The sequence below is a fragment of the Mixophyes fleayi genome, chromosome 3, assembly GCF_038048845.1.
Source record: "Mixophyes fleayi isolate aMixFle1 chromosome 3, aMixFle1.hap1, whole genome shotgun sequence".
Taxonomy (NCBI): domain Eukaryota; kingdom Metazoa; phylum Chordata; class Amphibia; order Anura; family Limnodynastidae; genus Mixophyes; species Mixophyes fleayi.
Window position 1 is genome coordinate 56,752,950 of NC_134404.1, and position 10,440 is coordinate 56,763,389.

At 39.7% G+C, this 10,440-nt stretch overlaps 1 long non-coding RNA gene across 1 annotated transcript; it reads right to left on the reverse strand.

Moving 5' to 3' along the window:
* Nucleotides 1-6,721: 6,721 nt before the first annotated feature.
* LOC142142642 (uncharacterized) lies at nt 6,722-10,070 on the reverse strand. The gene is made up of 2 exons (XR_012689257.1): nt 9,642-10,070; nt 6,722-7,954 (listed from the first exon to the last, which is right to left on the reverse strand). It is a non-coding gene; the product is annotated as an uncharacterized LOC142142642 (long non-coding RNA).
* Nucleotides 10,071-10,440: the final 370 nt, after the last annotated feature.

The window sequence follows — 10,440 nt, forward strand, 5'->3', positions numbered from 1 at the left end:
GCCATGCCTCGTGTCTCATAGAGGTCACTTGTTCCTAATGAGTAGGCTGCATTCTCATAGATATTGCTCCAGCATTCACTATGTGAAAGCATTTTAATTGCATAGTAGCGGCAGCACAACTTTTACCAGTAACACCTGTAACAGTGAAAAGATGCCTCAAATATGGAGGCTGACGTTCACTTATTACTAGACTGAAAGAACCTTGAAAAATCATAAGGCTCATCTAGCTGAGACTGAAATCGCTTTGTCAAATGTCAGCAGCTGTATGTAAATCCATCTGCTCTTCCATAAAGATTTTCAATTAAAGGCTGCTGTTGTATTGTACGCAGGCAGGTCAGTTCCGCAATTAATTATTTACCAGTCATTTGTTTTTTCACAAATTGTCTTAACTGCATTTGACAAATTGCAGACTATGTACTGAGCTGCAGGATAATTCCCCAAGCAGTGCTTCTTATTTTTACCACTGTAATTAACGGGGTACTTTTTATTTTTAAAATAATTATCAGTTTGCACCTGTCATTTCCACAGAGCATGTAAAATAAAACTAATTTCCCTTTTAAATTTTAACATTGGTCTATGAAAATGATGATACAATGAGCCTGATTGTGAGCTAAAACCTAATACAGCTATTTTGCACCTGGAAAAAACATGTTAGGATGCAGGGGTGCAAATGCAAATGATTTCATAGTTTGCATGCAGGGAAAATACTGCCTGATTTTGCATGTAGAGCACATTTTGGGCAGCTTTACATTAATACTGTGATTTAGAATTGAACTACCTCATGCTCCACTCCCAGTGTCCACACATTTTATATTTGGCACCTTCTATCAGAATTTACTATAAGGTCTAATATGCACATGAAGAGATTGAACTAGCAATGAGGCCAGTGGACAGCAGAGGGCAGAATGCAGATAATTGCAGTATGAAGGATGACGTGTCTGTTGCAGTATGGCATCATATGGTGGTATGATTACAGTTAGGTATTTTTGCCTTGGACCTACATCCCAACATTTGGGGTTCAGGACATAGTGTGGCAGCATGCGCATTATAAAGGGGGGTGGTCACACTACATGGGGGTGGAAGTGTTAGGCACAAATCACCCAGCCCTTTATCCTCCACTAACGACACCTCTTCAATGTCTAGCATTACTCAGTGGATCATATCTCCCAATAGTCCACAAACTGAGACAAAAGCTCTTAAAAATTGGGGCTATCCTGCCTAATCCAGACAGCTGGTAGATATGTCTTGGGTGCCAAAACAACTTGTGGTCTTCACACAGACAATTAAAAGTGGAGCTTAGGTTGTTTAAATGAATGTGAATGTAAAATTCTACCAAGGAGAAGGTCCTCATTATAAAGCATTTTATGAACCCAAAATTTCCTTGCAAACTAATTAGGTAAAAATTACTGAAAGCTAAAGAAAATTGATATTTGCAAAAATGTTTTCTGTTCAAGGACTTTTCGAATTTTTACTTAATACTGTTTCTTACTCTCTGCTTGTTAAATATTTAACGCCTTACCTCAAATGCCCACCAATATCTGTACCCCAAACCTTTTGCAGTTTCTTACAATCTAGAAATCACACAATAGCTATTTGTGTCACTTTTGGTGAAACCCAGACTAATAACTGCACGAATAGTAATTTTGTATATCAATATACGGTGGTATAGCCCAATCACATTGCACAGCAAAATATAATTTATGCATTCAGAATTATTTATACAAACTTTAAGACATTAGATGAACAATCTTACTAACAGTACAAATAAATATCAATGAATTAAGTCCCATGGTCACACGGCATCTCATACTTTCTCTCTCTTGGAGATTCAGAATGGAGCTCCATAAAGTTGGGGGTCGGAGGGACTTAGTGATGTTAATCAAGTCATCATTCTCCACCCACAGTGTTGTGAATTTAGTCATAATGATGCGGTGGGCGGCGTGCGATGACGCAAATCGCATCATCATGCTGGGTTTGGCCCACCACTTCTTGTTCTGACCCGGGATTAGGGAGATTGGTAGACTCCTTATACTCCGGAAGATCGCCTAACATTCCAAGAGAGTCTCAAATATGTAGTACTATGTAATAGTGATAGGTAGTACTATGTAATAGTGATAGGTAGTACTATGTAATAGTAATATGTAGTACTAGTTCAGTGCTACAGTAACCTGAACTGTACAAAGGCATCATTCTTTAGCTTTTTTGGCATGTGGAGACTATGAAATAGTGGCCAAATATATATTTCACAATGAGCCCACTGGCAAACGGCTGACTCCTAAATCTTTTATCTATCTATTTCCAATATGATCCTATCTTTGTTTGTCCACTTTGGGGCCATGTAGGTTGACCTTGTATAGCCTTTAGGGTCACTTTCCATATTTGGCCATACTCATGGTTTCCAAAGAGCAGAGTAACCAAATCATGGATTCACTGGGGCTTGTTATGCTGGGTTGATAGTGGTCATCTTCCACTCACATTTTCCCTCATCTCCTTTAATGATCATTATCTGCCATTGCAGTTGTTTGGGACCCACACATGGTGCTGCTTTGGGCCCAGAGCTAGATTAAGGCTTTGGGGGGCTCAGGGCGCTTAGGACAGGGGGGTGACCCTATTGTCTAAAATTAGGGTCATAGTGTTATCATTCACAGGAGAGAAAAACTGTGTTATTGTAAAACTCATATCTCTCTCATTTTACCCTCTATGCCTCTCATTTTCCTTCCATGCGTCATTAATTGCAGTCCTCTTTGTACACCTCTCATTGCTGCCCCTCCATGTCTCTCCCATTACAGTCTCTTCATCTCTCTCATTGCCCCCTATGTGCCTCTCTCATTGCCCCCTATGTGCCTCTCTCATTGCCCCCTATGTGCCTCTCTCATTGCCCCTCCATGTCTCTCTCATTGCTGTTCCCTCCATATTTCTCTCATTGCAGCCCTCTCCGTCTCTCTTATTGCCCCTCTGTGTCTCTCTCATTGCTGCCCCCTCCCTATAGCTGGTGCAAATTCTCACCCTTTTCCTGGATTTGCTTTTAACTCTAAATGAGGCCCATGGCGCTGAGTAAGATCTTGTGTCCATGTATCTAAATATAATCATAGAATTAATGTGTGTCCAGAGCAGGGTAAGCAACAAGTGCACCTCAAACGGGACAGCCACTAGCCACAACTTCTGTAGTTTATTTAAAACATTACTCTGAAAACAGAAAGAGGAACATATTCTGGTTAAAATCATGAAGCTGGATTCCATACTATAAACCAAAGGGTACCGTGAGTAAAGAGCTGTGGCGGCTCTCGCCCTCTTCCGTCGGTTCGCGTCCCGGCTGTCATGGCAACAGCCAGGACGTCATTTCTGGTTTCTTCGTCCTGGCCGTCACCTGGGCCACGGGCGGGATGCTCACAGTATTAGCGCCGTGTCCCTGCAAATGGGCAGCCAGGCGCGTGCGCAATTAGAACGTTTTAGTTCCTGAATCTGCTTTAAAATGTTTTTCACAGTAAATGTACTTTTGGTGCTTTGTGCTACCTCAAGTATTATGAGAACTTTTAGAAGTAACAGGCTTTGTGAAGGAGCTTTAAATTTTATTTGTCTGTTGTAGTCTATGGGGGGGTCCTGTCTGAGTGCTTCGAGCTTTTAAAAATGTATGCGAGTACTAACTGTTTCCTGCAGTGAGATTTAGGTGCCGGGGGCCCTGAGTGAAGGGGATCCAGAGCACATCCCCACCCTAATCTGGCTCTGATCTAACATTACCTGTAGTAGCACAAGATGGGCGAGCAGCTTCCGTCACTGAGATCTCCATGTAGCGTCAGTATGCAGCATGCAGTAGTCGCTGGTCTATACATAATGGCCATGAGCAGCAATTAGATTTAATTGGTATGCTGTTTATATTGAACAAATGTACAAAGCACCTAATTCTTTGCTTTTGTTAATCATTTGGCCATTTATAGTTCTAGTGAGGTGTCTTAATTTATTTTAATAGTGACTTCTCTGCTGAAGTTGCCTTAGAAACATGTTTCAGGCTGTTTTCCTATTGTTTAAAAAGCATTTACGGTATAGAAAAAAAGCAGTAAATAAAGACATTAGCTTTTAGAATATTAAAGTCTCTATAGTTCTTTTTTCTTTGACAAGCCGGAAATCTGGTAATTTCATGCAGCATTTGTACCTGCCTCTTGTAGAACGGGTCTTGTTTAGAAACTATCACTTTGAAATAGCAGAGTTTCCGGATTTATAGTCAAACCTCTAAAAATGTTTGATCTACTTACTGTATCAAGACAAAGTGTGAAATTGTGTTCTGAGGCTAAACATGAAAAGCATTATTTCTACAGTATGTGTTACAAACCCTAGAAGATTGCAAAAAATTAAACGTGCGTCGTCTGCCTAAAAAATACCCACAATGCCTTACTCAGACATTAATGATGTTAGATTAAAACCGTTGGATGAAGACTTTTGTGCATCTTAATATGCCTGTAGCTGTATTTTTATACTTAAACTTAAATCTCTCCCTATAATGCACATATTCTGCTGGAAACTCTTAGGGCTAGATTTACTAAACTGCGGGTTTGAAAAAGTGGAGATGTTGCCTATAGCAACCAATCAGATTCTAGCTTTCCCCTTAGATTGTACGCTCCTTTGAGCAGGGTCATCTCTCCTCCTGTCTTCACCACTTTTACCTCTGCTCTCCAGCTACCTAGCCCTCCTCGAGGACCCTCTTCCCCCCCGTCCCCTCTCGCTCCCTCCTCTCCCCTCTGGGGGTCTCCCTGTCATCCCTGCCCTCCCTCTTGGGCTCTGTCGTATGCGGACCTTCCCCTCTCCCCTCCCCCATCCCTAGCTATGCTTTTAGCTCACTGAGTTACTGTGCTTATTGTTTACTGTACTGTGCTGTCTCACCTCGTATTATAATTTCGTTTGTCCCTGTACGGCGCTACGGACACCTAGTGGCGCCCTATAAATAAAAATTAATTAATAATAGCTTTCATTCTGTAGAATGCGCAAAATAAATGATAGCTAGAATATGATTGGTTGCTATAGGCAACATCTCCACTTTTTCAAACCCGCCGTTTAGTAAATATACCCATTAATGTGGTTTGCATATTATTCACAAAACAAATAGGAGATCAGTGCAGAATGCCTTAGTTTTGCTCATCAGGGTGCATACCTACTTTGGGTGAACTACATTTTCAACTGCTCAGCAAAATATTCACCTCATTCTGCATTGTCTGCGAAATTTCTCACTTTCCACCAGACGAATTTGCCTTTAAGTGTTCCCAGTCTACCCTAACCTCACTACACAGATGAGCAAAGTCACAGCAAAATTTAGCCCAATTTGAGATTCACGGCAGAATAGGCCATTCTGCAGAGGTACAGATGCGTCTATTCATTATTGTGCGGTGGTAGAAAATCTATTATCGCAACGCTATAAAAAATCTATTATCGCTGAAATTTAAAAATACAATATTAGTGTGAGCAGCTGAGTGATACTCAACTGCCTGGTGATAGTGTCCGGCAGCAGTAAGACTACTATTACCGCTTCGCCGGTCTGTCCTAGATGCTTGCGAGACTTGGCTTTTCAAAGAAAAAGCTATAAAATGTTAAAAAAAATATCTAAAAAATAATTTTTTTAATAGCAATCTGCTTTGAGAAAATGTACACATACAACATTGGAGAAAGAAGCACAAAGGGGAAACAGAGATAGGGGTACATGATAGAGACAGATACAATAGGGGAAGGGGGGCAAAAGACACAGACGAGACACACAAACATGGGGGGGAAGAAAGAGTTAGGAGTGGGCTGAGGAGAACGTAAATGACAGTACCAGAACCTGAGTAGAGGTGGGACAGGATCTGCATTATTTATTTAATCTATATGGCCGTGTGCTGCCTTCTTTATGGTAATAGACAGCACATGGTGCGGCGGAAGGGTGGTGGGGGGGGGTCCCTTTTAGAAGGCAGGAACACCAGAGCACAGGAGAGAGGCCGTGCACCACAGCAGGAGACTGTATGACTCATCCTTCTGGCAGTCCCATGACATCACTGGGGCTACTGGACTATAAGAAAACCTCCAGCCTCTGCATCCCGGTGGTGGAGGTAGTGACTCGAGCATAGGAGGAGCTTCTGGGCACAAGGAAACCACCTTAGGTGCAAGCCTGACACTGGCCTTGACCTTATAACCTAAATACCAACCCTTACAGTGCCCTAACATCATACCAAGTGCTAAATCAGTATCTAGATTGATTTATAACCCTAGCCATAGCTGAATCCTTAACCCAAACAGAATAATAAACCTGAGTTCAAAAATATTCTACCTTGTTTCTCAGATTCTAAAAATGTAATAAACTACTCAAACAGAGTTATTTTTACCTGTAGGGACTGCTGATATTGCTGTCAAGAAGATTTTACACATTCTACTTTTCGGCTAAAGTCACACGTTTCTTTTTGTGGTTTGCAAAGTGAATTGTCCTGGGACCACTATTGTCTTAAAGCTGCCCCGCCAAAAATAGCGATGCCTCATACCAGCATCCTTTAGTTATAGTTTGCAGTCAATGTCACACAAATATTCATAAATGCTTCATTGACTCCATATGTGCCAACAATCCCGATTTTCCTAGGAGAGTCATGACCTGTAAAGAAAGACCAAACCATGACCAAAGATCAATCCTTCTAAAAAGGAAAAGTGGAGATGTTGGCCATGTTCCGCCTGTAGTATAGTATAAAATAAAAATTGTCTGATGCGATCGTTGTGGTTCCAAAGCACATAGGTTTTATTTGCAATAGTATAACAAGACAAAGTTTGGAATGCATACGCATGCACCTCTTAGCACTAACACAAGCTTCAATGAGAAAGCTTTGGTTTCCAAAGCCTGAGGTGAACAATTTATACACAGTACAGTTGTAAACAGCAGTGACATCACAAAGATACAGTTACAGTATTACGGTCTTCATTCATAGGTTGAAGGGTCTTGACCTCCCAAGAATTCGACGTGGCATTGGTGGATTCCTCTGGTCTTTGTTCCTTGAGATTGCCAGGTGTCCTTCAGATTCCCACCTCTAGACCTGTATAAAAAAAAATTTATGATCCCTGTGAACTAGCTATTTGATGTATGAAAAAGTGATATTATTCATAACTAGCGTTCGCACCTTGCGAACGCTACATAAATAACACCGGAACTGTTCTCATGCGATTGCGAACAGAATGAGACCAAACTCGTAATTGGAGACATTAGCTTTTTCACCACATTATATTTTATATTAACTAAAATAGATTAAACTTATTTGCATGTTGTTATTTGCTAAAATAATTATTCAATTGCGTACTAATCGCATCGCAGCCAATATTAGTGTACAGAAAATATTGATTACCCCTTTCATCCAATTATTAAACTGTAACACCCATAGCAAACAATCAGATTTTAAATAGAATTTTCAAGAATGTATTAGAAAAATGATAGCTGGAATCCGATTGGCTGCTCTGGGCAACACCTAAACTTTTTCTTTTTAGAAGATAAAATAAATCAACCACATGGTCTTAAACAAAATAATTCTGAAAGTGGTTTAAGTAGATTGGGAATGTGACCTATTTTGCCCTGTATTCTCAACTAGCAAATGTTTAAATTTTTCATTTAAAACAGCGTGCCCTGACATTGTCAATATTGTGCTGGGTTAGTAGTAACCACAAATAAAACAGTCAAACAAACAATATACAAAGTAAAAAAAAAAAAAAAAAAAAAAAAGTTTACAATTTTCCAGTAACTGTCAAAAACAAAGTTTGCATATGGAAGGGAAATCATTTTTTAAACTTTCCCCATTTCCTGGAAAAATCACTTCCTTCATTTTCACATATAACAAAAACAGTTGTAGACACATTTGGAGGCTATATATAGTGTTAGTACAACAAAATCATTTACGTTCAGGAAATCTTAGTGAATGTCATCATTCTGTAGAAGTCAGTAGAGGACATCCTGATAAATGACCTGTGAAAGATATATGTATTATCCTGTCTGGACGCCATCCTCCACACTTGGCAATAATAAAAGGAAATAACTGCATGAATATTGCCCCAATTCACACATTTTGTTAATAACACAAACATGATGAGTTTCCATAAGCTATTTGGGCTATTGCTGCTATCTCAATTAAATGTAAATTGATATTAACCACAAAATTATTAGTAATATTACTGTTCTTTAAATACAAAGTACCCATGCATATTTTCCTATGTTGCTTCAATCAATGTGGCCCCTACAATTAAATATATATCAGTGTAGGACCTGCATACAATGAGGTGCCCTTGATGCTGGGATGCAGGTTTAAATGTTTTGATCAAAATATGAACTAATAACTCATGTTTTCATTTTGCTAGAGACACACAGATATGATGTTAGGGATAAGCGCTGACAACAACTGTCTTTTTGTTTTGTATACATATATGGCCAATTATATTGCCACACAGCTGGTACCAGAGAAGTCAGTAAATCTGCAGCACAGAATGTGGAGATTGCCCTTATAATTAGCGTGTAGACAGAAAAGTAGACAATGGTCGTGTTCGCTTGCAACCATGGACAGAATTGCAATGGCTATAAGCTGATCAAATTGTGATTTAATACAATTTACTATCATTTTATACATTTAAAATACATAAATAAAAAATACATAAATATAAATAAAATCGCAATACTAGTATGAAAATATTTAAAAGATAGTATATATGGAATTATATATCCATAAAACAGAGACCGTGTATGTCATAAATCCAAAGGTTGCTAGAGGTATAGGATAGATATATATATTTTTTTTTTTTTTTTCAGGAGAACACGTTGGGTATATGCTTTACAGCGAGAGGCTGACATCTATGTGTGTATGCTGTATATGCTGTCTGTGAAACAAGAAGCTCTTCTGATCATATAGCTATAAAGCTGAGACAAGAAACTTCTGATCTTATATGATGTAAACACTCTCCCTGGGGGTTCTACAACATGTAGGTTAGAAACCTGGGGCTAATTTACCTGTCTGCAAACACTGAACCAGTGTCTGTCACTATATATATATATATATATATATATATATATATATATATATATATATATATATATATATAAAAATAAGGTATGCTTATAGCTTATCTTACGATTATCACTCGGCTCTGCCAGGCATGGCTGGAGGTTCTATAGCAGCAAAACCCGCAGCATGATGCGGATGTGACGGAATGCACTCCAGTTTGGCTCCCTCTTACTGCACATTGACTATGGGTGAAAGCCCCTTCCCCAGAGATCGTAGGCTGCAGTAAGTGTGCTTTGCATGCCAGGATGCAGTAAACGCTGCTGCGTTCCGTGTCCTATTAGCCAGTTCTGGGCATGTGCACAGTGACTTTGCATACAATATGCACAGAATCGGCAGACACATGCCTTGATGAATCAGGCCCATTGTGTGCATGCACTATCCAAAAATGAGCTTTTCTCCAACTGTTAATGAGCTCCTTAGTGTCATGTTGAACCAGGTTCGCATGTGTGCGGGGTCCTCTCACCATTTGTGTGTTTGTCCCAGTACTACTACTACTACAACGCCTCAGCAACATCAACTTTAGCTGCAATTTACATATCTAACCAAGATAACAAGCATGGTATGTATCACGATAGGCAGAATAAATGGAGCTTTACTGACCTGAAATTATACACTTATAGAGAGAGGAAGGTGGGTGATTGATAAAAAGGATATATGCGTTCCCTGAGATCGTAGTTTGACAGTGAACAAAGTAATCTACTCCATTTGGGCGCTCGTTGACTGCAGGTGAAACTAGAATGGAAAAAAAGTCAGTTATTAATGTGATGAAACATCCCAGATGTGGACTAATCAACTAGCAATTGGCACTGGCTAACTGGAAGCATGGACCTAATAGGAAACTCAGCAAGGGGGTACAGGACATAGCGGTGGGGTACCTACAGGTCGGGGCCCTCTGGTTAGTTTTACAAGATAACTATTGACCGAGAGGAGAGAAATGTAGATTGTAGAGATTGTGGCTGGAAGCTCAAGTTTATAAATAGATAACTAAGCTGAGAGCAAGGGTCAAAATGTGGTAAAAAAAAAACAAGCGTTTTGGTAAACAGCAATACAGACATCTGTAGTTATAAAATCTGTAGCTCAGGCATTAGTCAAAGGGCAGGACAGAAACTAGGGGCTGATTGACGTCACAGGGGCTGATTGACGTGTGTGCCCAAATGCACGTCTTTTCGTGTGCCTAATTAAGAACCACAATAAAGCAGGCACCGTAAGGGCACAAACATAAACACAGGCTTGTTACACCTGATTCTGCAGGAATAGAATATTTACTGGGTTGCTGCTATATATTGTTTTCAGAAATGTAACAATGTGAAAAATTATAGGCAATCAGTGTTAGCAAAGCTTCTGGCATGTGGAATTGGATAGGCTGAATGTAAAGGAATTTCCTAGTGATAAAATGTTT